General features: G+C 45.4%; 1 long non-coding RNA gene across 1 annotated transcript in view; it reads left to right on the top strand.

The window, feature by feature from the left end:
• The window catches only part of LOC131515197 (uncharacterized), a 57,964-nt gene extending 31,087 nt beyond the window's left edge, over positions 1–26,877 (top strand). Inside the window, exons 2-3 of the long non-coding RNA XR_009263507.1 lie at positions 17,514–17,562; positions 26,463–26,877. This is a non-coding gene — a long non-coding RNA (uncharacterized LOC131515197). The remainder of the gene's footprint in view (positions 1–17,513; positions 17,563–26,462) is intronic.
• The last annotated feature ends 244 nt before the right edge of the window (positions 26,878–27,121 follow it).

Genomic DNA, 27,121 nt, shown 5'->3' with positions numbered 1-27,121 from the left:
TTCGTGTGTATTGTGAAAGGAGTAAGTCTAGTTAACATCTGTCTAGTAAGTAGTGAGTCTTGTTAACATCCGTCACTATACATGATTACCAAATTTGTGTGTGTGATGAGAACTTGTAAGATGTACTCTTTTAGCAACTTGCTAATGTGCAGTACATTATTATTAACTATGGTAATCATGCTGTACATCATATCCCCATGACATATTTATTTATAACTGGAAGTTCGTAACTTTTGACCACCTTCACTTAGGCCCACCTCCACCGTTCACCTCTGGCAACCACCCATCTGTTCTCTGTATATATGACCTTGTTTTTTGGTGTTTTGTTATTTAAATTCTATGTAGACATGAAATCATATGACAGTTGACTGTCTCTGACTTATTTCACTTAGCGTAATATACTCTAGGTCCATCCATGTTGCTGAAAATGGTAAGATTTCATTCTTTTTTATGGTTGAGTGACATTCCTCTGTGTGTGCGTATCTGTGCGTGTGCACACCACATCTTCTTTATCCACTGGTGAACACCCAAGTTGTTTCCATAATTTGGCTATTGTAAATAATGCCACAATGAACACAGGGTCACGTATATCTTTTCAAACTACCATTTTTGTTTTCTTCAGATAATTGCCCAGAGGTGGCATTGTTGGATCATATGGTAGTTCCATTTTTAATGAGAAATGTCTATACTGGTTTCCATACTGGCTACACTAATTTACATTCCCACCTGCAGTGTACGAGGAGAAATTCCATTTCTCCACATTCTCACCAACACTTGCTATTTCTTACCTTTTTGACAGTAGCCAATCTGGTAGGTGTGAGGTGATATTTCATTGTGGTTTTGACTTGCATTTCCCTGATGGCTTGTAATGTTGAGCATCTTTTCATGTGTGTGTCAGCCGTCTGGATGTCTTCTTTGGAAAAACGTCTATTCAGAGCCTCTGCCCATTGTTTCATTGGAGTGTTGTTTTGCTTTTGAGTTGTATGGATTTATTTATTTATTTTGGGAATCAACCCCTTATGAAATATATGATTTGCAGATATTTTCACCCATTTCGTAGGTTGCCTTTTCATTTCATTTTGTTGATGGTTCTCTTTGCTGTGCAGAAGCTTTTTCGTTTGATGTATTTTTTTTGTTTGTTTGTTTTCTTTTTTCTTTTTTTAGTTTTCATTTGTTGCCTTTGCTTTGGGTGCAAATTCCAAAATATATATATATCACTAAGACTGCTGTCAAGGAGCTTAGCACCTATGTTTTCTTCTAGGAGTCTTATGGTTTTAGGTGTTCCGTTCAAGCCTTTAATTCATTTTGAGTTAATTCTTGCATGTGGTGTTAAGAGAGTGGTTCCATTTTATTTTTGTGCATGTAGCTGTCTAGTTTTCCCAACACCATTTGTTGAAGAGACTTTTTCCCATTGGATATTTTTGGTTCCTTTGCCATAAATTAATTGACCATACATGTGTGGGCCTATTTCTTGGCTTTCTAGCCTATTCCATTGATCTATGTGTCTGTGTATTTTTGTTAGTACCATACTGTCTTCATGACTACCGCTTTGTAATAGAGTTTGAAATCAGGGAGCATAGTACCTCCAGCTTTGTTCCTCTTTCTCAGTATTGTTTTGGCAATTCAGAGTCTTGTGGTTCCATACAAATTTTATGATTCTTATTTTCTCTTTTTATTAAAAAATGCCATTGGAAATTTGATAGAAATTGCCCTGAATCTGTGAATTGCTTTGGGTAGTATGGACATTTTGGCAACATTCTTCCATCCAATCCATGAACATTAATTTTATCTTTACATTTTATCTTTCCCCTTATTTGGGTCTTCTTCAATTTCTTCCATCAGTGTCTTACAGTTTTCAGTGTATAGCTCTTTCATCTACATGGTTAAATGTATTCCTATATATTTTATTCTTTTTGATGCGATTTTAAATGGGATTGTTTTCTTGATTCCTCTTTCTGATAGGTCATTATTCATATATAGAAACACAACAGATTTCTGTACATTGATTTTTGATGCTGCAACTTTACTGAATTCATTTATTAGTCGTAAAGCTTTTTGTTAGTGTGTTTAGGGTTTTCTGTATATGGTGTCATGTCACCTTGAATGACTGTTTTACTTCTTTCCATTTTTGATGTCTTTTGATTTTTTTTTTTTTTTGCTAATGCTGTGGCTAGTATTTCTGATACTATATTGAATAAAAGTGGTGAGAGTTGGCAGCTTTGTCTTGTTCCTGATCTTAGAGGAAAAACTTTTAGTTTGTCAGTATTCAGTATGATGTTAGCCATGGGTTTGTCATATATGGCTTTTATTGTGTTGAATTGTGTTTCTTCCATACCTCTTTATTGAGAGCTTTTATCACAAATGGATGCTGAATTTTGTCAAATGCTTTTTGCGCATCTATTGAGATGATCGCATGATTTTTATGCTTCATTTTGCTAATGTGGTGCATATTGAATACCTCTTATGTGTTAGGTACTCAACAGCCACCAGACAGTAATGGCTCCCGCCTTTAAAGTCTTCCATTTCGACATGTAAGTTTATGAGCTCTGAATCTTTTCCTTCTTCCTGCCTGGAGATATCTCCCTGTTTCAGTGTTTGTAGTGCATGCCAGCCTCTCCTGCACGTAGCGGGCAGAGCAGGGTCTGAGCCATATTCCTGGTCTGACCTGTATAGAGGATACCGTAAACGTGGATGGCAGTGGTGGGAGAACAGCACAACCCTCTGTCTTTGGCTTCACTATTCAGAGGCTCTATTGTGTAGGACAGTCCCTCTCAGGGCCACACCACAGCCCTTCACCCTTCCAGGCACCTGCTGTCCTGTTGACCTGCTTGGTCATGATCTAGTGCACCAGATGCCAGATGCATCACTTCACATCGAGTACAAATCACATGGCATTATGTAAGACAGACACCAGCACTGCTCACGGGTTGTTCCTTCCTCTTGGCAGAAGGAAATGACAAGTGCATGCTGTTGAGCAGCTGCTATCTCTTAGGCAATTACTTTTCTAAGCCCTCAACCCACCTGCAAGGGAAGTGTTACTGATAAAGGAATGGAAACCCTCTGAAGTCGAGCTGACTTGCTCACGACCATACTGGAGTTAAACTCAGGTCTTGCTAGATCCATAGCAGGTGCTTATCCCACTACACCACACTCTATGGAGTAAAATTAAGGGCTCTGCTCTGAAAAACCAAGGGGCAATTTGCTGAGGTGGATAAACCTAGATTCTTTGCGTCTTACCGATAGCTGTGGCACTTGCCCTGTGGGATGGCAGTCTTTTCCTCGCACAACCTAAAGAAAACACAAATATCTGTCGGTGGAAGAGAGCTGACAGGAAGGAGCTCGGGAGAGCTTTACCAGGGTGACGTGAAATCCCAGTAAGCCAGCAAACTATGGCAGATGCTTTACTCATGAACAACTTTAGAGTCTAGCTGGGGCCAGCATGCTGCGTGCTGTACCAATGAGATTCCTGAAAGATGGGCTGAGGTCGGGGTAAAATTGGGACTCATTCCCAGAGAATGTCGCGAGCTTTTGGGGTGCCATCGAGGCCCTGTTGAGTTATCGCAGATTTCCATCATGGCAGCCAGTGGGTGGCAGGCACCAGCTCTGGGCAAGTCTCTGGGCTGGGGCTAAGTTTCCAGCCATGAACCCTGCATGGTGGGGTGAAGTGGCAGTCAGATGGAGGAGCCTCCGGCAGCAGAAGTGGGTAACTCCCACTCATACCTCTGTCGGTGTGAACAGCAGCCCCTCACCCCCAGCACTTACCACTGCATAAGACAGGGCACGCATACCACAGTGAGTGACGTTCATGCAAGGGACACCTACAGGCCAATGAGAAGACAAGGCTAGTAAGACACAGCCCTTAACCTCAAGTGCCTGGCTTTTGAGCATCATTCCACACGTTTTACAGAAGAAGGAAAATACTCCCAGAAGGCTTGTTAACTTGCTTGGGGTCACGGGGTCGGCGTGTAGTAGATGCAGTATTGGAATGCTGGAGTACCTGACCACGGAGCCTGGATCTTTCCATGATACCACAGATGCTGAAATAACTCTAAAATGGTCCACTAAATTAATTTCAAAATATCCACCCCGGTCTAGAAGCCCTCCCTGGAGTCTGAAGAGATGCTCTGATACATGGCCAGTGGCTTATTCATGAGGTCAGGCGGGTCAGTCAGCCGAGAGGCCTAGAAAGAGCCAAGCTGTTGCAGAAACTCTTCCTGAGAGCCAGTTCTCACTGCAGAGGGAGGGGCCCTGGGTCTTGGCCTAACAGCCCACAGTTATATCCTCTCCATGGCAGATACAGAGATCCCTTAAAGGAAGGGATCCAGCTGAAATGCTGGCAGCAAATGCCTCCTGTTATCAGCTCCTTCAGAATCTGCCTCAACTGCAGAGTGCCGTCTCACCCGGGGGTATGCCCTTCCTAAACGGCCTATATTCAGTGGCGCAAGGCCTGGCCATTTGGGCCCAATTTGGAGTGGGTGATAATTGCTCGCCAACTCCCCACCAGGTTGGCCAGGCTTGATGGGGCTTACATCATAATGGACTTCTCTTGCTGTTCACTGCTGCTTCCTTCCTTTCCTTGCACAGGTGTTGACCCCAATAAACCTCTTGTCTTCCAGTCTGTTTTGGCATCTGCTCTCAGAGACACCAACCTGCAACAGTACTGAATCCCTTCAGGCATATGCATGTGTGAGCATTGGGCTGGGGGAGAGAGATACAGAGGAACAGCATAGCCCTTGCTGTGAAGATGCTCATTGTTGGGCATAAGGGGAGAAGTGTGGGTGGCTCAGCTCAAACTCCCATCTGCAGAAGATGAGCTCAGAGTCTAGTCCTCCTCCTTCTGCCCAAGAGCCCACGCAGAGGGGCTGTCCTTGGCATTCAGGCTGCTGATGGCGAATCACGTAGGACCAGGACCATATGAGGAGACCTTCTGGACCTGGACACTGGCTTTTTCCCAGCTGATCTGCCAGTTACTTTGCTTACAGCCTTCGCTTCATATCCACTGACACCATCCTGGTCCAAGCCACTGGCCTCTTTACTGGGCTTTTCCACCACCTCTTTCTCTGGCCCCCTGCTTCTGGTCATTCTCCACACCACATTCATAGTAAACTCTAAATAGAAAGCAGATCACTTCTTCCACTGCTTAAACCTTTCCAATGGCTTCTTACTGCTTTTAGAAGAAAATCCACATCATCTAACATGGTCTAGGATGTTCTCCATGGTCTGGAGCTATCTATATTTTGCATATATTTTTTCAGCAAATATTTTTTGAATGTCTGCCACAGGCCAAGCAATGTGTTCTGTGCTGGAGATACAACAGTGAACAAGACAAAGCTCTTTTTTCCAACGAGTGGGGAGACATAGACAACAAGCAAGAAAATAAATAACAAATGTATTAGACCAAAAATGTCATGGAGGGAACAAAAACAAGCTCCTGGGGTGGATGTTGGGGGCAGCTGGGAAAAGGAGGAGATGGAGTGTCCATAATAAATTGATGTTTCAGCAGAGGCATTAGAGAGCTTTAAGAGAGGGAGCCGTGTCAGTATCTGGTGTGGGGAGCGGGGGCAGGAAGTGCTCCAGCAGAGAAAGGAGCAAGTGCAAAGGCCCTGAGGTGGGAGTGTGCTCAGCCTGTTTCAGGAAAGCAGGGTGGCCGCAGGAGCAGAGTGGATGGGAAGGAATGGAAGTAAGAGTTCAGGAGCATGACAGTTCTCATGGGTAATTACAGCACTGTGTAGTGCATAAGTGTTAACCACATTACACTACAGTCTGAATCTCCCAGAGCTGGCAGCTCTGAGAGGGTTTGTGCAGAACGGTGCCAATGCTGACTTGATTTCCGGGGGTGAGGGGTGGGAGGGGAAGCTGGAGACCCGGTAGGCATCGTCCTACAGGGCTGGAATAGGATGGCCGTGGTGGAGGTGAGCAGAGGTGGCCAGCGTCTAGAACCTTGGAGCTGCTTGGTAGCTGGCTCTAGCGTTTGAGAGAGGGTTAGGGATCGCCCCAAGGTTTGGGACCTGGGCTATGTAAGAGTGGGTTTCTTCCTTACCAAAGGGGAAGACCATGCCACGTGCAGTTTGGTAGGAAATTAGGAACTCCTCTAAGACATGTCAGGTTCACTGTTGCATATCTTACCGCTACCCCCGAATCACTGTGCTCTCACACCAGGTGTCCATCAGTTTCTAGAAAATCAAGACTACTTTACCAGAGGGCCTTGCACTTGCGGAGCCCCTGGGCCAGCTTCTCCTGGGGTGTGCCTAGAAGGGGACAGCAGCCAGCTGACAGACACACAGGACTCTGAGCCTCAGGCACTTTCTTCCTTCAAGGCCTCAACGGGACCGTCACTTCCTGTCCATGTGCTGAAAGAAGTTTCCATCCCCTTCCAGTCACATAAGCTCTGCTTTCTTCGGGGACCGTGTTACACTCTCTGTAACCTATTTGTTTGTTTGCTGTGTACTTGCTTATTTGCTCGGCTGTTAGCCCCACAAGGGTCAAGACCATGGCTCTCCTGCTCCTTAGCACTTAGCTCAGTGCCTGGCCCATGGTGGTTAGTCAATAAACATTTGTTAATTTAATAAGGAGAAGGAACGATCATCCTATAGTGCAGGGGCTTTACAGCCTGAGAGAGGAGATGGCACGAAATATTGGTCACGTGTGAGAAAGAGAGAGTGCAGACAGGGCCAAAGGAACACTGCCGGGCAAGGGGGCAGGGACAGGGTGTAGCAGGGGAGGCTTTACAAGGCTGGCTCCCCAGAGCGCAGGAGCTGGAGCAGGCGCGCAGCGAGCCCCGGCCTTGCTGCAGGCAGAGGGGGGTTGGGAACCGCCAGGCGGGGGGCAGCTCCGCCAGGCTCCCGGGAGGCAGGCCAGGCAGGTGGACCGCCTTCTCCCCTCCACGCGGCCAGCAGAGGGAGGGTGCACAGTGCCCCAGCGGGCCAGGGAGCACCAGGAATGGAATGACCTGCACTGGCTGCCAGAAAGCCTTTCCAAAAGCTCCTAGCCCCAGGTGGCAGAGGGAGGCACAGCAGCCATAAATCAGAATTCACTGCAGCTGTCACGCAGAGGGTAGTTCCCCAGCACATCCTTTCAGACACTGCAGGCAAGAAACCCCGCTGGGCTGAGCCACCGGGGCCAAGCCAGTCCACTGTGTGTTCTAACTCCAACGCCTGCCTGACAGCCACAACTGTCATCAAAGCTTCTCTGCTGAAAAGTTCTGACCTTGAAAATCCTTGCCTTGGGGCGCCTGGGTGGCGCAGTCGGTTAAGCGTCCGACTTCAGCCAGGTCACGATCTCGCGGTCCGTGAGTTCGAGCCCCGCGTCAGGCTCTGGGCTGATGGCTCGGAGCCTGGAGCCTGTTTCCGATTCTGTGTCTCCCTCTCTCTCTGCCCCTCCCCCGTTCATGCTCTGTCTCTCTCTGTCCCAAAAATAAAAAAAAAAAAAAAAAAAAAAAAATGTTGAAAAAAAGAAAATCCTTGCCTTAAACACAGTCGGAACTTAGCGCTCCAGCCAAGGTCAAGGCCTACAGTACACGCAGCTACTGGAGAGTACCGAAACCCTCGCTGTGCTTCAACCCCCATCTGCCCTGTGTATCCCGGTTGCCCACCGCCCCCCCCCCCCCCACCACCGTGGTGAAAGGTTTCTCTGAAGTGGGTTCCCATCACCAGCGGAAGGACTCTGATTGTGTGAGCTCAGAGCAGGGTGCAGGCGCCTGTGGTAGGACAGGCCGGCTCTACTGGCTGGCAACGCCATCAGGGATAAAGGCATTTTGGCATATTTCCTGGGAAATACTGGCACTTGGTGGTGTTGGCTTGGTTGAGCCCATGGATCCCTCTGCTTTGGGGTATTTTTCTTGGCTTCCTGAAGCCTTAGACAGTGTGGTCTCTCCGCTCAATGACTCTGGCTGGGCTGTGGGCCAGGGTTAGGCCGGCTGCCCTGAAGGACAGGACCCCACTGTATGAGCACTGTGTCTGGAACCAAGGGGGCATGCTCATTTGGAAGAAATGTCCGCCCCCCTCCCCTGACTTGTGGGCTCCCCAGTCAGTCCCAGGACTTCAGGGGTGATGATGGTGGGAAAATTGGAAGGCTTGGCTGTGGGTCATTTCCTCTCCTCCTGTTTACCCCTCCTCCAAATCTCATGGGAGAGCCTCCTCCCGGGCCACCCTCCCTGGCTGTGCTGTCAGGGGCCCACTGCTACCTGTACTCCCTCCCACTCCCCCAACCCCTGGGTTACCTCCCAGAGGCCGGACCAAGCTCACAGCTCGGTCCTCCACTGCCCCCCAGTGCTTGTATTAGTTCACTGCACCCTGACTGCGGAGCAAGCTCTTTATTTCCCTTAATTCCCTCAAACATGGTAGTAATTGCATTCCTACCATATTCCTAACCCTCTCCCTGGGGCTGTAAAGGACGTAGCACCTGCCCTAAAAAGAGTATAATCTCCCCCAAGAGGTGAAGGCATACCCACAAGGGAACAGTGAAACCAAATAGAGTAGCATTCGCTTTCAGTGAAAGTGATATTGTGATTTATAATAAGAAATATATATTAGGTCCTTGTCCACTGTTCCTGCCACAGAGCTCCTAAAAACCTTGGCATTTGCTAAGTAATGAGAGTGATGATGGTGTCTTTCCTTAGGTTAATGAGGTGACTTTTGGCCTGCACCTGAGATTAAGGATCTCCAGCCTTGCCCTTTCCCCAGAAGTCTGTAGGTAGGACTGAGAGTTCCAAACCTCCAATCACAGGTTGCTTCTCCTGGCAACCAGGTGGAAGCCATCTCCATTGGTCATTGATGTAATCAATCGGGCCTATGGAATGAAACCGCCATAAAAACTGGGAGGTAGGTGGTGGGGAACAGACCGGGTTTGGAGAGATTCAGGGTGGGGAACGGGTGGAGATTCTGGAAGGGTGGCGCGCTCCCAGAGAGCGTGGAAGCTCCACCCTTCCCCACCCTGTCCCCCCACCCACACACCTTGCCCTGTGCTTGTCCTCTACCTGACTGTTCCTGAGTTACACCCTTTTAACATAAACCAGGGATCTAGCAAATTAATTCAACTCAAGGAGGAGGTCATTGGAACGTGTTATTTGTAGCCAGGCATTCTGAGCCACAGGTAAGGACCCGGGCCTGAGCCTGGCATCTGAGGTGGGAGAGCGGTGGTCTGATAGGACTGGGCTTTTCTCCTGTGGGATCTCATGCTCTCTCAGGGTGGATAGTGTCATAATTTTGTGGAATTGTAAACTACCCAGCTGGTGTCTGAGAATTGCTTGATGTTATGGAGGAACCCTGCTCCCCACTCCCCGCCCCCCACCCCCCCCCAGACCACATGCTGGAATTAGAAATCCTTTTAGTCACTGTCACAAGGGCAATTTGCTAGAACAGCCCTGGGTCACAGAAACGTGGTTTGGGAAGAGACAGGATGACAGGCTGGGGGATGAAGAACATTGGATTCCTGGATGGTCGTGCGATCACCTACAGTCTGGAGCGTGAACTCCTGGACTCAGTTACTAAAAGTAAACGTTACCAGTGGAATTGAGAGAGGGAACCTGCTCCAGGGGAGGTGAGCCACTGGAAACGGAAGGAAATGCCAGACAACAAGAAGCTAAACATAACGATACTTTGCTTGCTGTTACTCACAGTAGCTAAAACAAAAGCAAACAGAAGTGCTGAGTTGGGCCTTGAGGCCGAAACCAAGCCCAGATGGGGGCCTGGGTGAGTTTGGAAAGAAAAGAAAGCAGTCACTGTAGGAGGAGGGCAAAACCCAGAAACTAACGAAACCAGGGCTACAGTGTGAAGGAACTGTGTCATCTTGTGGGTCGGGGGCATTAGCTTCCTGAGGAACATCTGGTAAAACGGGTTGTGAGCGGAAGAGCTGTGTGAGAGGTTTTGACGGCTGCTTTGTGCGGGAGCATGTCGAGGTCGATAGAGGACCCCCAGCTCACAAGGAAACAATCATAGATGGCTACGTGCGATCCAGACATACAGGAGGCTGTTCTCTAGGGGACAGCGTGGGGTCTGTTGACTCCGTGAAGGGGGACTGTCCGTCTCCTCCTGTGAACGCCCCAGGTGCGGCAGCTGATACAGGCTTCACATGTGAGCCGGGGGGAGAGGCTTTAAGAATACTATGATGGTCACCTGCTAAATATGCCCGTGACTCAGCTCATGGGACATGCTATGGCTAAGGGGGCCCCTTTTGCCGGGGAACCCCCATATAGCCTTTTGTTGGCAAGCCTAGGGACTGTTCACAAAAACTGTCAGTGGAGGGAAGGCCAGGCAGAGGAAAGGAGTCTTTGTCCTTTCAACCCCAGGAATCTCAAAACAGATGCGAGATGAGCCCGACAGCTGAGCATTGGGTAGAGTTGACTCCACAGGCTCAGGAGTGATAAGCATGAAGAGAGCCCCCAGAGATGCAGCCTTTCCGGTCCCTTACAATAGCTCATCTGTGGAGAAAGGGAGGCAACGACACGCGTGTGTCTCATCTGCCCTGGGGTCTTCGGGCCCCCTGGCTGTAAGTCCCACGGTGACTTTGTGTGGGAGGCGTGTAAAATTGTCCGCGCTTCACACATGGGAAAACTGAGGCTGGAAGAGGTCCCATTTGAGGTCACACAGTTGCTATGTGGCCAAGCCAAACTTCAGGCCTCTCTGAGATTCCACATCCGGCTGCCCCTGATAACACCCACGCCTGACCCTGCGCGTGTGCTCTTAATCTGCACAGTGCTCTCACATGATTAAAAAAAAAAATTTTTTATGTTGATTCTTGGATGAGAGACACAGTGCATGGTGGGGGGGGGGGGTGGGCAGAGTGAGAGGGAGACACAGAATCTGAAGCAGGTTCCAGGCTCCCGCACAGGGCTCAAACCCACAAACTGTGAGATCATGACCTGAGCCGAAGTCAGAGCTTAACCGATCAAGCCACCCAGGCGCCCCAATGATTTATTTAATGGAATCCTCTTTCTGTCTGTTTTGTGAAGAAGAAAATAAAATCTCAGAGAAATGGCATGCCCCATGACTCAGACCTTGTCTAGTGGGTGGCTGAGCTAAGATTCACAATTCAAACACACTTGATCCTGGAAACCCGGGAGCCTCTATGACACCACAAGTTTCTGTTTGGTGTCCCCACCAGCCATCGAGCTCTGAGGACTGAGAGTTCTCCTGGAAAAGCTCTTCTGCCTTCTTCCCACCCCAAGCTGGGTGTCACCTAAGCCCTGTCCCCATCTCTAAGCATCTGTCCTGTCATAGGCAGTCCTCACCCGTAGGTCCGTAGGTACTGTTGCTGGTTTTATTATGCTGCCCTTGAGCATCTCACCTCCTTTACCGGGTTCTGTCAGGGGCACCGTTAGGAACCAATGTCCCTGTGATTTTTAGCCAGAGCCCCTAGGCTTGTCTTGTTGAAAATCCACCCTGCTATTTCCCCTGCGAGCCTTTCTCAAGAAAAGGAAAACCCTGGGACATTCTTCTGTCCATTAGAGGGCTTGCCCAGGATAGAGAAACACCTAACAGCAACAGGAACAGTACAGAAGGGTAGGACACACATCCAGAGGCAGGGTGGCAGTGAGGTCCATTCCCTGAATGTGGCTTTCAGGGCAACTCCATGACAGAAACACAAGAGGCAACAACAAAGCTGGCATTCAAGGTGACACAGGATCAAAGCCAGGGTTCGTGTTAATTGGGATTTTACCTGCTAAGCCATGGACATGCTTCACTCCACGTAAACATCAAAGCAACCCAGTGAGGGCAGAACTTTCATACTCCCGTTGTGTAGATGAGAAAACAGAAGCTTGGTAAGCTTGGGTCATTTGCTCAAGAGTCCGTAAGCCCGTCACTTCCCAACCACATTGACACAGTACCCCTAAACAGGGGCTCTCAGAATCACCCATCCAGAGTTTGCTGATTTAATTTTTTTTAATGTTTATTTATTTGTGAGAGAGACAGAATGCAAGTGGGTTAGGGTCAGAGACAGGGAGACACAGAATCAGAAGCAGGCTCCAGGCTCCGAGCTGTCAGCACAGAGCCTGATGTGGGGCTCGAACCCACAAGCCGCAAGATCATGACCTGAGTCAAAGTTGGATACTCAACTGACTGAGCCACCCAGGAGACCCCCAGAGTTTGCTGATTTAATAGGTCTAGGTGAGACCTGAGGATTTGCATTTATAACAAGTTCCCCAAGTGAGTTGGGAACTTGGACAACCACTGCTCCAGAGGCTAGATGGCTAATGAGTAGTCAGCTCAAAACCAACCCAAGGGCATGGCAAAGGGGATTTGTTTGCTTTAACGTGTATCGTCTTGCGTTTGGGGTGCCCTGGGCTGGTGGTAGCAGCAGCTGATGCTGACCTTGATCGTTTCCCTCATGGCTGGCTCCTGTGGAAAAGGCAGGGAGGTGGGCTCTACACTGTTGAGCCTTAAAAGGGCCCAAACGGGACTCCAGTGGGCTGATCCACCAGAGTGACAGGCTTCAGGGGTTCTGCCTAATGGCAGGTCAGGGCTGGAGGCCAAGCCAAGGCAGACGCAGCCAGCTGTGCCCTGGACCAGCGGTAGCCAAATGCTACTCCTCATTTTGTCCAATCCACAAAAATCTCAATTGTGCAGCCCCGGAGATTTGGTTTCCTTGTCTTAGGATCAAGAAGCAAACACACTTGCCCTGCCTGGTGCTCGTAGGGCACGCGGCCTTCTCCCCACCCCTGCCCCACACACAGCCTGGCAGGAGAGGGTGACACTTGGCAGGAGGGAGAAAAGGAAGGAGAAAGAAGCAGCAGCCCGGGGTGGTGAATGTGGGAGCTCAGAAGACCCCACCCCTTGTCCTCGGCCCTCCCGCTGTGTGTGGAGGCCTGGCCGAGGTTGAGTTGCAGGTGGTGGCAAGAGATTGAAATTCACGGGAAAGGAACCGTAGCCATTCTTTCCTGTGGGGCCGATTGCCTGTGTTCTGCTTCAGGTCAAGCTGACCCTGGGCTCTTAATGCGAACAGAGAGCCCGAAAGCAGATACACTGTATCTGCATTGGTTGTCCAGCTGGCGAATGTGTCTTCTAAGGATGCCACACTCTGCATCTTCATTAATGGAGCAGTGTGAAATCCCGGAGCAGGGCCGTTGTAGGAGCTCTGGCTAAACGCCTGTGTCGAAGAGTAATTGCTCTGTGACAGCCACGTGTTAACAGTTCCGGGGTTGCCTAAAGCTCAGGTGGAAGCCTGGCAGCCGCAGCCACGGTGAGTCGCAGGGCAACGTCCAGCCAGAAGACATAAATGGTTTTCAAAAAGAGGTTTTAGTATATGAAACATGCCCTTGGATGGAGCCAGCTCTGTAGACTGGGAAGCAAAAGCCACAGTTCCATTTGTTTTATGCCCATCTGAGAGTCACAAAATTTTGTTTGTTTATTTATTTATTTCAGAGTGAGCAGGGAAGGGGCAGAGAGAAAGAGAGGGAGAGAGAGAATCCCGAGCAGGCTCCGTGTTCTCAGTGCAGAGCCTGGCACGGGGCTTGTTCTCAGGAACCGTGAGATCGTGACCCGAGCAGAAATCGTGAGGCAGACGCTTAACTGATGGAGCCATCCAGGCGCCCCTCACAAAATTTTTAAATCAAGGTCTAGACAAAAGCAAAACGAAACGAAGAAGAAGGAAAAGCAGAAGAAAAGAGGAAGAACTACACGTATAATTACAGAGTTTGCACCACCAACTGCTCGGATCGAGCAAAACATTTGATCTCCCAGATGAAGGGAAAACACTGGTGAACAAGGAGCAACAGAGTCACAGTTTTAAACTGACAGAAAGGGAAAGAGCGGTCAGGGCCCAGCAGGGAGAAGAGACATCCCCATTCATAGCAAGTCTTCCCTGTCTGGCCCAACTTGGGCCCAGGGGAAGAGCGCAGATTTCAGATTCCCAGGAGATAATGAACAGACACAAAGGTACTAGGAGTCTGATGCCCTAATTAGCTTCTTAGTCAGTGGCTTTTGGTCTTGGCTGACTATCAGAATTATCTGGGGATCATTTAAAAGTCTTGACCCCAGGGGTGCCTGGGTGGCGCAGTCGGTTAAGCGTCCGACTTCAGCCAGGTCACGATCTCGCGGTCCGTGAGTTCGAGCCCCGCGTCAGGCTCTGGGCTGATGGCTCGGAGCCTGGAGCCTGTTTCCGATTCTGTGTCTCCCTCTCTCTCTGCCCCTCCCCCATTCATGCTCTGTCTCTCTCTGTCCCAAAAATAAAAAAAAATAAAAAAAAATAAAAAAAAAAGTTGAAAAAAAAAAAAGTAAATAAAAGTCTTGACCCCAGACCAATCAAATTAAAGTTGCTGCAAACCAGGCATCAAACATTTTTATGAGTTCTTCAAGCTTTTCAGTGGGCAACCATGGCTGATAATCCCTGCTCTAAAATACTCTTGATGACTTTAAATTTCCTGGGTGATTGGCAGATTTTGATAACCTGTTTTATGCCCACTAGCCATGAAGTCGATTAAGATCTGGCTCCAAGTCCTCCTCATTGCCTGTTTCTGTTATTCTGTATTTTTGTTTAATTGAACTGATTTCTCACAATGAGCTTGAACTGGAGTCAAGTAAGTAATTTATACTTAAAAAATGAGTGAATACAATTGTGCAAATATTTTCCAGTTCTCCTGGCATGTAATGTCTTCTGAGAATACGCTGGCCTCGTATCTGACTTTTTTAACCACAATGCCTTTGCAAAATAAACTTCGTCCCTAAAATACACCAGGAAGCCAAACGTTTTTTCTCCAATTTTCAGTCAGTTTCTTGATTTTTATCTGTAGCCTCCAAAAAGAAAGAAAAAGAAACCTTTTTGGAAGACCTGCCACCTCTTCAAATAACTTCTTTTTCTCCCTTTGGGTACATGTGATAATGTGGCAATTCTGATTTTTTTTTCTAAGAAAAAATTATACCAGACAGACAGGTCTTAGATAATTTTTCCCCCTTTACCACCAATCTCTTGTCCTATTTTTTTTTTTAAGTTCTTTTAGAAGTGCCTCTTCCAATCAAAGGAAGGCCATTTATTTCAAGATCTATAAATAGCTCTGGGTTTTTAAGATTCTTCTAGCACATTGTATTCTTCTCTCTGCAATCTTCATTTTCTTCCCAGTTTTCCCGTTCCTACACACCCTGAGAAATAATTCCCTGTGGGGAAAGCTATGACAAATGCACCAGAACAAAAGGGACCATGCCAAATGCCCAGAGGGGTCTTGATTACTTAGTGGCAAACAGCCAAGTGTCTTCCTGGCCCAGGTGTAGATTTCAGCACTGTAAGTTGCTATACGTTCCTAGGTAAGTATACATGTCACAGTTCTGGAGAAAACACTGCTGTTAGAAATGTTGCCAGTGGCCACGGCCATAAGCCAGTAGACAGACTATTCTATCTCTGCTTTCATCTCTGCCCTGAATTTCTAACGCATCTTAGGGATCTAAGATCTAACACATCTTGTTTATTGCTAGTGGAGAGAATCAAATTAGGTTTTTAAAAAAAAAATCTCGGGGCGCCTGGGTGGTGCAGTCGGTTAAGCGTCCGACTTCAGCCAGGTCACGATCTCGCGGTCCGTGAGTTCGAGCCCCGCGTCAGGCTCTGGGCTGATGGCTCGGAGCCTGGAGCCTGTTTCCGATTCTGTGTCTCCCTCTCTCTCTGCCCCTCCCCCGTTCATGCTCTGTCTCTCTCTGTCCCAAAAATAAATAAAAAATGTTGAAAAAAAAAATTAAAAAAAAAAAAATCTCAATGGATTTATCTTATTTCTGTATTAATACTTTTTATCTTGATCTTGTAAACTATGTATATACTTCAGGGTGCCTGGGTGGCTCAATAGGTGAAGTGTCTGACCCTTGGTTTCGGCTCAGGTCATGATCTCAGGCTCTTGCGATCGAGCCCCGAGTCAGGCTCCGTGCTGGGCGTGGAGCCTGCCTAAGAGTCTCTGTCTCTCTCTCTCTCCCCCTCGACTGCTCACTTACAAAAATAAATAAATAAATAAATAAATAATAAAAAAATAAATAAATAAATAAATAAATTTTTAAAAAACCATGCATACTTCACTATGACACCCTTAGCCATGCTTTCAAACTTTCAACCACCTAATCTTTTCAAAACTTAAGATGGTTTTATTATATTTTTAGTGTTAGTTTTTATTGATTGTTTTGGTTTGATTTCAAGTTAGTTAATATACTGTGTAGTCTTGGCTTCAGGAGTAGAACCCAGTGATTCATCTCGTACATGTGACACCCAGTGCTCATCCCAACAAGTGCCCTCATCAATGCCCATCACCCATTTAATGCAGCCCCCTCCCCCCGCAGCCCCATTTGTTCTCTGTATTTAAGAATCTCTTATTGTTTGCCTCCCTCTCTGTTTTTATCTCATTTTTCCTTCCCTTCCCCTATGTTCATCTGGAGTTCTCAAACTCCACATAGGAGTGAAATCATATTACATGTACCTTTCTCTGACTGACTTCTTTCACTTAGCATAATACCCTCTAGTTCCACCCATGTTGTTGGCAAATGACAAGATTTCATTCTTTTTGATTGCCGAGTGGTATTCCGTTGTATACACGTATATCCCACATCTTCTTTATCCATTCATCAGTTGATGGACATTTGGGCTCTTTCCATACTTTGGCTGTTGTTGATAGTGCTGCTATAAACATGGGGGTGCATGTGCCCCTTTAAGTCAGCATTTTTGTATCCTTTGAATAAATCCTAGTAGTGCAGTTGCTGGGTCCTAGGGTAGTTCTATTTTTAATTTTTTGAGGAACTCCATATGATTTTCCACAGTGGCCGCACCAGTTAGCGTTCCCACCAACTATGCAAAAGGATTCCCCTTTCTCGACATCCTTGATAACCACCTGATCTTTAGGAGTAGCTATTGACTGAGCAAAATATTTTGTTTCGGGGTTGAAATCAATGAATAATCTGGTAATATGTCTAAGAGAAAATTATCCTACAGGAATCATGTTCGTATCTCTATCTGACCCATCTTCTCTCCTTCCCAAGTCCAGGGTTCAATGGTCCCATGGGAAAAGCCCTAGATTTGGGGGAATATTTGTATTTTGGTTTGTTCCATGTTCTTTCTAAAGGTGTATTACTTTTTCAAAGAGGATTAAGAGTTCATTGTTGTGAAATTTTGTTCTGATTGTGTATAATAGGGTAGGGTTATTTATTTACCTCACTGTCTTCATGATGACTAACCAGTCTGAAGGATGGAGAGAACACAGATATAAACAGGCTTGAGATTTATCAGCCATCTCTCAGCCAGAGTGTTGAACATGTCAGTCTACCTCAAGCCCCATGCTTGCATTCTGGAATTTTGTAACAACATTTCTCAGGGAATTTGCAGTCTTCTGAATCCCCAATTCTGAGAAAAATTGATCAAGAAGTCAGGAAAATAGGAAATAAGTATTACAAATCTCCTTTGAGATGTAAAGCTTATCACGTAACAGAGATGGTGCTGGCTGGAAAGAAGCCAGTGACTTCAAGCTTCAAGCAAGAGCAGAAGCTGACAAGGAGAAAGGTTAAGGAGGACATTTCTGGGAACCCAGATGATCACAATCTAATCTGTTTCTCTTGTAGCTGTTGCCGTGTTTATAAGTGGTGTCCCTGGCTCTGTCTGCTGCTAATGGTGAGTCATCCCTACAAATGAAATGAGCATTAATACGCTTATGCACATAGTATGCTTTATACAAATCCGATGATGTTCCAAGAAATAATGAGTTTTACAAACAAATTAAGTTCTTAAATTGGCAATTTTGACATGTGATTCTGTGTAGCATCATTAATCTTGGTAGGAGATCTGAATGCTACATTATTGGAATACTATCTTATAACATTTGCTGGCATTTTTCCAGTGTTGGAATATTGATACAAGCTACTGTTCTTTGTAAAGACATGAAATTTAAGATTTCCTATTCTTCTTACTTATTCTTAAGTACCCAACAGATTTTTTCAGATAACCATAAGAGTGATTAAGGAGTATAAAGAATGTTGGAAGTATTTTAAGAAAAACCTGTGATTTCAGACATTCCAAGATTTCCAATTCCAGAAATTCTAATTTCTTCTTTTCAAGTCCTGCAGATGTTCAGGAATTTGAAGACCCTGCTCTCAATTTTATCTCCTAAATTCCTTGTAGAGTCTGGTGCCTTATCTCTGCCCCTGACCCGAGCTGCCTTCCTGTTAGGGTTGGGCTGCTGGACCAGCGTTCTGGCAGATTCCCTTCAGTCCATTCTCGATACTGGAGCCAGAGAGACCTTAAACAGTAATACAGACCTGTTCATTTCATCCCTTCACACAAGGCATTTTAGTGGATGCCCACATGAAAAGGTACTTGATTAGTAATTGGGGGAATCAAAGTTAAAACCCCAGTTAGAGATCAGTACACACTTAACAGATAGGCAGGAAGGGTAAAGTCCCAGGTGGGTGAGGCAGGGACAACATCTGGTTTTGACCCGCCATTTTCTTTATAAGCTTAACATAATGCCAGACAATTAGTAGGTGCTCCATGCCCATTTGCGGATGGGTAACTGAATGAATAAATGAATGAGAATGACACATGCAGGAGGCTTCATGTCTGTACTACACCCAGGGCCCACACACCTTGGCAAAAGAGAGGGTCCTGTGGGCGATGTCCAAAGTGGTGTTTCTTCTGCAAGGCGGACAGTCAAGATCCCTCTCTTTTTCACCAATGCCTTGGCTCCTGTTATAGCAGTGAAACTGACCCTCGTGAGGCCAAATTTTCCCTTGTGGAACATGGAGAGACTGTACAACAGACCTGGCGCTTCTTCCTTCCTTCCTTCTGAAAAATTATTCAACTATGTCAAATTACATAACAATCTATTCAAACATCACCTCACAGTAGCAATATCATTTCCTCCTGTTTTGCAGAATTGCAGTGGGACACAAGTGAGATAATGCACATAAAAGTGCTTCATAAAGCACAAAGCGTCATGCAACATTAATGTCTGACATTATTAAATTGGCCGCCTCTACTTTAAAAGCACATCCCTGTCCTCCTAACTTTGTGTCATAGGCCCTGGGCTCAGCCTTCAGCCAACTTGAAGAGATCCTCTTTCTATCTGGGAACCCCTTCGTTCCTGTTTCTCTCTGCCATGGTTTGGGCGCCCTATATTCTGGTACCTAAGTTACTTAATCAAGGTTCTCCTTATATCGGAGGGAAAATGTATTTTAGAATGAGACCCACCATGTTGTGAATTTTGACTTTGCAGCTTAGAATTTCCTTGACCCTTGACCAATTTCTTAACATTTCTGAACCTCGGTTTCTGCGTCTGTAAAATGGGAATGAAAATCTCTTCCTAACAAGGTTGTTTTGAGAATCGAATATAGCCCTATGCTCAAAGTAGCATTCTGACTATCTGGTTCATAATGAGTATAAGGTATACATGAGTTCCGTTCCGTTTCCCTCTGAGTGATCTCAACTAATTGACAAGCTCATCTTCACTAATAAAAGAGGGCAAAAATCAGATTCTCTTGGGTTAGATGAAAGGTAGGAACATCAGGTTGGATAAAATAGTTATTAGTCCTTTAATAAAGCAGAGAGTTAGATATGTGGTCACATAAGCCCATCAGCCTCTCCCAATGACCACTGAACCTTTTGGGCAATGGAAGGATTGGAATACCCAAGAAAAGGAACTGACCAACTGAGCAGAGACTCTTGTCTGAAAGTATTTTCTGGGAACATGATGGTTTTCCAAGTCTCACAGTCATGGCCAGCTAGAACTGGCTAATCCTAGCTTTGAGTGGACCACTTCAACACATTCTGGGAACCATGCCAACAATAATTGGATACCAGTTGGTCAACCCCAAATCACCTATTCCCTAAGCCTGGACCTTCAGTCTAAGGAATCAACATCTTGGACCAAGACTTGCAATAGGAGTGACCTTGTCGGAGGCTCACTGTGAGAGTTTGTGTAAGACCACCTCTCACTGGGTCCCAGTCTACTTAACTATACACTGAACAGTTGGGGCGTGCGCAGTCACAGGGCCCTCCCTAGTCTTGTGTCCTGTTGATCGATAGCGTAAGGCTCTGCCCATGGTAACTTATACCTCAGAATCAGAGAATATTTCCCTTGGTTTTAAATAAAAATCCTTCCTGCTTTCTTTGAAGTCTGTCCCTGTACTTCCTGTTCTTTGAATTGACAAGGAACGGTTTTTTTTTTTTTTTTTTTTTAAATTTTTTTTTCAACGTTTATTTTATTTTTTGGGACAGAGAGAGACAGAGCATGAACGGGGGAGGGACAGAGAGAGAGGGAGACACAGAATTGGAAACAGGCTCCAGGCTCTGAGCCATCAGCTCAGAGCCTGACGCGGGGCTCGAACTCACGGACCGGACCGTGAGATCGTGACCTGGCTGAAGTCGGACGCTTAACCGACTGCGCCACCCAGGCGCCCCGACAAGGAACGGTTTTTCACTGTTACCACTTTACAGAACCATTCTGCCTCTGTTTTCTGATTTCTTTCTGCACACTCACACGCAAGTTTCCAGCCTCGGCTCTGTGATCACCGGGGTGCCTGCTGCCAGCACAGCAGATGTGAGGTCATCCCCCAAATGCTTTTATCCTGTGCCCCGTCTCCATCGCTTTCACACAAACAAGTATTAGGTACACAATATGCAAGTTTGCTTTTCTCCGCTCTGACTCAATAAACGAGTGAACTTCTATGAACCAGAAGGTTCATAGTGAAGGTGGACTCTTCTGCTGTTGTAGTGCTAATCTTAGAGACTCGAGAGGCTTTGGCTGTAACATCCTCGCGTCGGAAATTTCCCAGGATAGTCCCAATTTCAAATATTACATCTTATTTCTAGTCAAGAGTTGTGAATTTCCATCCTGAAGATAGTCTTTGCAAAGAGGATTGAGAGCCGGAAAACGGTGATGCAATTGACCTATGTCAGAGATACAAGTGCTGAGGAAGATCCATGCCGGCTGGTCAGGGCAGGATCCTCCTAGGCAGGAAGAAAGTATGCAGGCTAGCAAGAGCCTTTTCTCACCATGCTATCATCCAACAAGGGGATGTGTTTTTTTGTTGTTGTTGTTTTTTTTTTGTTTTCTCGGTGTGGTCTTCCTGCCCTCTAGTGTCTCAGGGTGTTAAGAACTTGTTGAACCTAAAAATGCGTACTCAGTCACCACCATCCATAGATTTTATAGGGTCATAGAACACAAACTATGAGAACTCAGTGAAAAAAACATTAGAGATAATCTAGCACAGGGAGGATGAATCATTCAGTCAGTGATAGCATAAGTTCATCTTCTTGTATAGTAATACTATAGTATTGTATAACATTAATTACATTCTTTGTTACTTAAATTACATTAATTTCTCTCTTGTCCCTGAGAACATAAAATTACATCTTTTTTGACTGCAGAACCAGAATTTGTTATTTTTTTGTTTGCTTATTTATTTTTTTAATTAGAGTGTGCGCAAGCAGGGAAAGGAGGGAGAGGGAGAGGGAGAGGGACCATCTTAAGCAGACTCCGCATTCAGTGTGGAGCCGGATGCGGGGCTCAATCCCATGACCATGAGATGATGTTCTGAGCCAAAATCAAGAGTCAGACACTCAACTGACTGACCAACCCAGGCGCCCCTCCAGAGCCATAGTTCTTAATTCAAACTGTGTAGGAAAGACTACCAGCTCCTCGTCATATACAACTCCATTCTGAGTACTTTGCAGAGTTTGGCATGTGTTAGGTGTCCAATCATTATTTGTTGAATTAATAAATGCATAAGTGGCAGAATATTTTGTCAAAATATTAATTGTGGTGTTTTTGTGATTCTCATTGTTGTACTCATTGTAAGCATTTTATTGAATGAGCATAATTTAGCAGGGTATGATCATGAAACAACTCTTTCCCAGCTACTGCCTTTTCAAACCTGCTTAGTGGGTAGTCGTTTTCCCCCCTACACATTGGTTAAATCAAGGGTAGGTCTCATCACTGTTGCGCTACTTTCAGATATAAAAACGACCTCTGGTCACTTTTAAACACAGTGATTTAATTTTCCAATCACTTGAAGGTGGATTCCTCCACTGTTGCGGTGCTAATCTTAGATATGGGGATAGGATAATAATGAGGTACCAATTAATCTGTCAATTTGGCAAAGATAAAAGCATATAGTAGTGAATTTCTGCCTCTGGAAATATCAAAGTAGGTTATTTCAGATTGATCCTTTTCCCACACTTAGAAAGGCTGAAAAAAAAATACTGGAAGAATAATGTGTCTGAAAGTGTTAGAGAGTTAGAGAAACCATTAAAACTAGCAGATTCAAGGTTTCTGAGACATAGGAAGCCAGAAAGGGGTGCCCAGCATTTGCAAAGCTCACTGCCCTCCCCCCACCAAAAAATTTGGAGATTGGAAATTTGTGACAAAGACTAAAAGATGAGCAGATAGCAGCAGAAGAGAGGGTAAGAGCCTGAGCAGGGATTTTATCAGTCTCCTGCAATTGAGGGAAAATTGGATTTCAGAGCTTGCTGAGGGGTGGGGGGCTGGCTGGTAAATATCCCAGAGTTTCCATTTTGACCCCCTCCCCCAAAGATTTCATACTGGATTAGGCCTCCCTTCACAAAGGATGAAGTTCAATCCATAACTGCATTAAGGTGAGCTGCCCCAGCTCACTGCCTGCCAGAAATAATAAGGAATCCTCTCTGGAGAAGCCTACATCCTCCAGAGCCTCAAATGATATCTACGCTGTCTAAATACAAGCCTCATGGTCAAAATTAATCAGCCATAAAAGAATATAAAATAGGACCAAAAAAGAAAAAAGTCAACCAGACAATAGAAACAGACTGATGGGAGATCCAGATAGGGGAGTTATCAGATGGGGATTTTAGCAGGGCCATGATTCAGAGATAAAAAAACAAATGGAGATTTAGAGTAAATAATTATAAAACATAAAAAGAATATAATAGAAATTCTAGAACTGAAAATAAAATAACTGAAATAAGGATTTGATAAAGTTAAACAGAGAGTTAATAAAGCAGAATAAAGATCAGAAGAAGATACCAAGACTGAAGCAGAGAAAGACAATAATAATGCTAGACAGAGGAAAGAGCACAGGAAACATATCATTTGAGTCCCAGAAACTGAGATGGGAAAGAATGGATCAGAGGCAGTATTTGAAACGTCAGTCGCTGAGAATTTTCCAAAACTGATGGAAGAAACCAAACCACATATCCCACCCAGAAGCTCTCCACACACAAAGTAAGGTAAATACAAAGAAAATCACTACCTAAGTACATCATAATAAAACTCATTTTATTTTTATTTTTTTTGTCGTCTTTTTATTTATTTTCTTTTTTTTTAATATATGAAATTTATTGTCAAATTGGTTTCCACACAACACCCAGTGCTCATCCCAAAAGGTGCCCTCCTCAATACCCATCACCCGCCCTCCCACCCCCTATCAACCCTCAGTTTGTTCTCAGTAAAACTCATTTTAAAAATCAAAGGAAAGGGGCGCCTGGGTGGCGCAGTCGGTTAAGCGTCCGACTTCAGCCAGGTCACGATCTCGCGGTCCGTGAGTTCGAGCCCCGCGTCCGGCTCTGGGCTGATGGAGCGTGGAGCCTGTTTCGGATTGTGTGTCTCCCTCTCTCTCTGCCCCTCCCCCGTTCATGCTCTGTCTCTCTCTGTCCCAAAAATAAATAAAAAACATTAAAAAAAAAATCAAAGGAAAAGGGTCTGGACAAGTGCCCAGAAAAAAAAAGGAAGGACAAATGAATTGTGATATATTCACACTATGGAATGTTATACAGCATAGGGATAAGCAGTTTAAAATTAGTTGCAAGAGCATTAAAAAAATCTCTATGAATAATATTGAGTAAAAGAAGCCAGACATAAAAAAGCATATGTATTAAGTCCATAAAAATCATGAAGTTAAAAAAAAAAACAAGCATGGATTTACAGTGAATGAAATCAGCAATGGTTAACTCTAGGAGAGATAATAGTGACTGGAAGATGAGAGGTAAAATGTGGTTAAATCTAAAAATGTTTGCATTAATCAATAATAATATGGTTTTATGAGATTTAAATATGTTTGAGTATGCACACACACACACATATCCACATATATGTGTTAAGATACAGTATTTTATTTTTATATGTATTATAGAAAAATATTCTAAAACTATATTAAAATAACAACAATATCCAATAGGCAGGACAGTTAAAATGGAGTTAAAATTCTCTAATTACTTTGCATTATCCAGGAAGTATAAAAAATACCACTTTAGGGGCACCTGGGTGGCTCACTCAGTTGAGCGTCTGACCCTTAATTTAGGCTCAGGTTATGATCTTGCAGTTCGTGGAATAGAGGTCATGTTGGGCTCTGTGCTGGCAGCGTGGGGCCTGCTTGGGAGTCTCTCTCTCCCTCTCTCTTTCTGCCCCTCCCCTGCTCATGCTCTCTTTCTCTCTCAAATAAATAAACATTAAAAAAATACCACTTTATAAGGAAATATTATGCTATATTTTAATATTTAGGACAAGTAGAAGGATAGCAAAAGCATATGTAACTAACAAGCAAATACAGGAGAAAAAATAAGATAAAAAATAGATATCTCCAAAAGAAATGAGGATTAGAAAACAAGAGTATAGAATAGATGGGATAAGTACAAACTCATAGAAAGATAGTAGATTTAAGCCCAAATGTGTCAGCAATCACATGATGTGTAAACTCAACATCCCAATTAAATGACGAAGATTGTCAGACAGGGGAGAAATTTTTCAAAAGCTGTTTGCTGCTCACAAAAGACACACTTTAATATTCAAGGATAAAGAAAGATTAAAGTAAGATGATGAAAACAGACAGGCCACGTAAACATTTTTGCTATGGTCTGAATATTTGTGTCCTGCTGAAATTGATATGTTGAAACCGTAACACCCAAGGATCATGGTGTCAGGAGGTGGGGCCTCTGGGAGGTGATAGGTGTAAGGGTGGAGCCCTCATGAATGAGATTAGTGCCCTTCTAAATAAGGCTCCAGAGAACTCCCACCACATAAGGACATAGCAAGATGTCTGTCACCTGGAGGAGGGCCCTCACTCAAGCCCTCAGGAGCTCTGATCTCAGACTTTCGGCCTCCAGCACTGTGAGCACTAAAATTCTGCTGTTGATAAGCTGCGCAGTCTACAGAAACACTACAGATGGTTACCTGACTTGCTCAAAGGCACACATCTAATGATCAGGGTCGCATCAGAATGTGCATGTTTTCTGACACCAAACTCGTTTTCTCTTTCCATTGGCTCATCTCCTTTCAGTGGTCTTACTGCCTACTCCATGTCAGTAAAGGGAGGTTTTGTAGGTGGAAAGGCTGGACCTGATGTGCCTGGTCTGAGCGTCCCGTGACACTCCCGTGGAGTCAAGTGGGAGGGCACCTGCGTCCTGCAGCGGGCCGCCCTGTCCGGCCTGAGTCCCCTGCTCTTGTCTCAAAGCTCTCTCTGCAAAGTGCACATCTGATGCTCTCAGGGCACTATCGCTCTCTAAGTGGCAGATCTTAATGCTCCTAATTGTCATCCATTATATCATCATGACTTTTTTTGTGGAAATAAATCCTTTTCGTGAAAGGGCAAAGAAAGTTCAGCTGCTTGACAGCATATCCCAAACTTCTTTACTGGGTTAGTTGGTTCTTTAAAATTTTCAGCCGTGACTCCAGAGTGACATTCATTATCTTTCCCGGAGGCAGTTTGTGGGGAGGATGTGGGAGTCACACAGTCACCTCTGCTGTTAGCGTTTTCATTTCATTTTTTAAATTTTATTTATTTTGTTACTGTATTTTTTCATTTGAAAATGAAAACTCCTGAATGGGGCGTCTGGGTGGCTTGGTCAGTTAAGCGTCCGACTTCAGCTCAGGCCGTGAACTCATGGTTCATGGGTTTGATTCCCGTATTGGGTTCTATGCTGACAGCTTGGAGCCTGGAGCTTGCTTTGGATTCTGTCTCTCTCTCTCTCTCTCTCTCTCTCTCTCTCTCTCTCTCTCTCTCTCTCTCTCTCTCAAAAATAAATAAACATTAAATACAATGAAATGAAAACTGCAGAGCAGTGTGTCCTTAAGGGCAGGGGCAATAACTTATTAGCCTCCGTGGGGCTGGCACAGTGCCGGATACACTCCAGGCAATCGTTGAATACTTCTCAGATAAAATTTGTGTGTCTTCACCATTCCATTTGTCAACCACTTTTCAATCTTCTGCCTTCAAATCTAGGAGGTAGCCCTCAGGCTTGATAGAATTGGAGTAAAACATATATAGAATGGCAGAAAGAGAAATGTTACGGGGCGCCTGCGTGGCTCAGTCGGTTTAAGCGGCCGACTTCGGCTCAGGTCATGATCTCGCGGTCCGTGAGTTCGAGCCCCGCGTCGGGCTCTGTGCTGACAGCTCAGAGCCCGGAGCCTGTTTCAGATTCTGTGTCTCCCTCTCTCTCTCTGACCCTCCCCCATTCATGCTCTGTCTCTCTCTGTCTCAAAAATAAATAAACGTTAAAAAAAAAATAAAAAAAAAAAAAGAGAAATGTTATGTCCCTTCTTACAGGTGAGGAAACTGAGACACTGAAATGTGGGATCCAAGAGCTACACAGCAGAACCACAGCTGAGGCAGAGCTGGTAAGTGATGATCAGATACCTTCTCTCTGCGCCTCCCTACCTTGACCCCTTCCTGGACCTCCTGGGTTGGTTCACACTTCTCCTTCTTCTGATCTTACCATGGCAGAAGTTACTCCTCTCTTAAGGCAGAGCTTGAGTTACGTGCAGCACTGAGGTGAAGGCCTCATCAATTGATTCGTTCATCAATATCAAAGCAGGGACCAAAGTCAAGTGCCGTGAATTCTTTCTCATCTAAGTTCTGAGGCAGCATCTTTATTGCCCGTGTCAAAAGAAGTGACTAGCATCACATTCCACGGCCGTTGTTTGTTGACCTGTTGATCTCCCCTCTCCCCATCCCATCCCTGCCATGGGGTGGCTGGAGCTTCCTGGAGAAACAGTGAGCAGTCATGGAGCGAGTTCAGACTCCAAAGTCACAGCCCAGCTCTGGGGCCTCGGCTGTGCTCTCTCCTTCAGTAAACACTGACTGCCAGGTGTCATGACAATAAGACAAGCCTGGTTGCTGTCCTTATGGAGCCTGCGAAGTTACATCTGGAAAATGGGCATTGGATGAATGAATAAAAGCACAGCTAATATTGATGAGTGCTTACC

Source organism: Neofelis nebulosa, chromosome 1, assembly GCF_028018385.1.
Source record: "Neofelis nebulosa isolate mNeoNeb1 chromosome 1, mNeoNeb1.pri, whole genome shotgun sequence".
Taxonomy (NCBI): Eukaryota; Metazoa; Chordata; class Mammalia; order Carnivora; family Felidae; genus Neofelis; species Neofelis nebulosa.
This window is presented reverse-complemented; position numbering and strand designations above follow the sequence as displayed.